The 2,725-nt window shown below is 66.0% G+C and overlaps 1 protein-coding gene across 1 annotated transcript in view; it reads left to right on the forward strand.

The window, feature by feature from the left end:
• Akt3 (v-akt murine thymoma viral oncogene homolog 3) overlaps positions 1-2,268 on the forward strand; it is a 192,092-nt gene extending 189,824 nt beyond the window's left edge. Inside the window, exon 14 of the transcript XR_001175120.1 lies at positions 1,689-2,268. The gene's annotated coding sequence lies outside the window, so the exon portion shown is untranslated. The remainder of the gene's footprint in view (positions 1-1,688) is intronic.
• The last annotated feature ends 457 nt before the right edge of the window (positions 2,269-2,725 follow it).

Genomic DNA, 2,725 nt, shown 5'->3' on the forward strand with positions numbered 1-2,725 from the left:
GCCTCCGCCTCCGCCTCGTGCCGCAGACGTGGCCTCGGAAGGTGGACGGCGCCGACCCTGCCCTCACCGAGCCGCTGCGCGCCGTCCTCCGGTAGTATTTATGTTAGTGCGCCCGCGCAGAGCCCGGCCGAGCGGAGGAGGCCGAAAGCGGGAGGGAGGCAGCGCGGCGCCCGTGGCACTTCTGGGACGCGGGACGGGCGAGGCGGTCCCCACCTCACGCCCTTCGGTGCTAGGAGCCGACCCTTTCCAAAGCGGGACCGGAGTCGGAGGGTGGCAGCCGCGGGCCGCGGCGCGGTGGGAGGCGCCAGGACCACTGCTGGCGGTGGCGGCCGCGGCCGCGGGTCCGGGCCTTACGCGCCGGGGCCTCGGCCCTTAGTCATCTCCCTCCTTCCACCGCCGGCGGACGCGGACGCGGGCACGCGGCTTCCTGCTGGTTCCCTTCCCGGACCCTGGCCAAGGGCGGTCCCAAGGCCGCAGGGCCCCGGCTCTGGGTGTCACCAGGCCCGGCCAGCTCTCCGCGTGCGGCCTCGGAGGCGGGCAGGCCCGGGTGTGGGGGCCGAGCCGAGCCCTCCCGGAAGGCGGGAGGCGGGCCGCCCCTGCCGCCTCACCCACACTCCCCGCGGCCCAGTGTTGCTTCCAGGCCTCGCCCGCCGCGTCCCACAGGCCCAGCCCCCTGCCTTGGGGCCGCGGAGCCGACCCCGCTCCCGCCGCCGCGCACCGCACCGCACCGCACCGCACCGCACCGTCCGCGGGCGAGCATGAAATGTATTTATTTTACCAAGGGCCCCGTGGAGCCGCCTCCCCAGCCGGGCGCCTCTCGCGCGAGGTCCACGCGGTGGAGCCTCCGGCTGGGGCGACCCCGAGACACCCCCACTCCGCCGGCCTCTCCTGGGGCCTGGGACCCGGGGGCGTGCGCGAGCGACACGCACTGTTTGTACACGACACCCTTCCTTCGTCTCTGCACACGGACGTGGGGTGCACTCTATGCCCTTCGTTCCGCAGCGTGAATAAAGCACTATGTCAACCTGCGCCTCCTGTGGTGGTTGCTGGGTGGGGCGTCGGCCCCGCCGCCCCGGAACTCCGGGCGTCTCCTGAGCGCCAGAGGCGCTGAGCTGTGCGTGATGGGGTCGTGCGGGGCCTCAGACCCCGGGGGCGGGCCCGGGCCGCTCATCTTCACGGTCTTCCGGCCCGCACACCTGCGGCCCCGCAGCGTTCCCGACGGGGATGCGGACTCGGCGTCCAGGGGCCGGGCTAGGCGCGCCTGCGCCGGCCACACACCGCGTGGGGACATCCGCTGGGCCGTCCTCAGCCGCTCCCCGGAGCTGGCGTAAATGACCTCCATCATCCTTCAAAGGTGCTATCTTCACAACACTGTACTTTATCCGAGGTGTACTAAGCCAGAGGGGAGGATCACGGAAACCGCTGTGACGGCCCTGGCGTCCGGCCGGGCCTCTGCCCGGGGTGCGGGCCGCGGAGGGCCGCGCCGGCCGGTTGGAGAGGGGCCGGGCGTGCGCTGCCCCCAGCGCCGACCGCATAGACTAAACATGCTCGTCTCCGTGAGGACATTTGGGAGGCTGAGTTTTCTAACTTCACTGTGTACATTTTTAGGCTCATCTCAAATCCTTGCTACTGGAAAAAATCTGACACTAGTGAGCCAAAGATGCTTTTTTTCTTTAATCTGTTCACAGAGTGGAAGTTAGAGCGCCTGCGCCGCGAGCGCCCCGAGCGCGCCCCGAGCGCGCCCTGGGCGCGGGTGGCTGCTGGACGTGTGTCACGGCAGGTAACCCAGCAGGAATGGAAACCCAATGGCAGGAGGAAAAGTTTGGTCCTTGACACACCTGGTTGAAACATGTGCCTTTTTGGTGTTCTGTTCACTACTACAAGGTAAAAAGGAAACGTTACAATTCAAGGCTTTAACAAAGATCATTTAATCAGATTCCTGCGTGTAACTTAGCGTACAGAAGCGGGCTTAAGAACGGTCACGCGAGCCATTTGCGAGGCCCCCGCGAGCTCTTCTCCCCGGCTGGGACTCCAGGTCGGGCTGACCCACAGTCCGGGGAGCCGGGGCATGGGGAGGCCGCGCTGCAGTCCGGTGTCAGCCTGCCATGGCCGCAGCGCGGTGGAGTGTGTGAAGTACCAATCGGATGAATGTAAATATCTCTCTGTAAATCATTTATTTCACTGTTTCATCCAGGTCGGCAATCAGATTGTGGCATGCTGGGTAACTGGAAAAATGATAATAAAAAGTAAGTTTAAGTAGATCACGGGTACGTCTTCTCATTTGCTGGCTTAGTCACGTTTATTAGTTTTAGGGGGAAACTGTGGTGCTTAAAAATGTGGAAAAAATTAAGTTTGAGGCCCTGAGTTCCAGCCCCACCACTGCTCCTCTCCCCCCCCCCCGCGCCCCCTCCCGGCTGTGCGGCCTGGGGCCGGGCATGAAACGGACGTCGGCAGCAAGGTCCGGATGCTCACTCCCACAGCCTGGATCCGGGCGCGCGGCTCTGCTGGACAGCGGCCTGTCCCCACTCCCGCGAAGACGACGCGGGTTAGGTCGGGATCTGTTACAGTGGGTGAAGGTGGAAAGTGCAGGCCAAGCGCTCCCCCGAACTCCCCAGGCCTAGTTTTAACCAGATTAATCACCTCGAGCCGGACCGGGCCAGTCCCGCGCACGGAGCGGGCTGGTGCCACCCCGAGCCGAGCCGCAGGACTGCCGCGGGGCCGCCGC

The sequence above is a fragment of the Dipodomys ordii genome, unplaced genomic scaffold, assembly GCF_000151885.1.
Source record: "Dipodomys ordii isolate 6190 unplaced genomic scaffold, Dord_2.0 Scaffold35, whole genome shotgun sequence".
NCBI lineage: Eukaryota > Metazoa > Chordata > Mammalia > Rodentia > Heteromyidae > Dipodomys > Dipodomys ordii.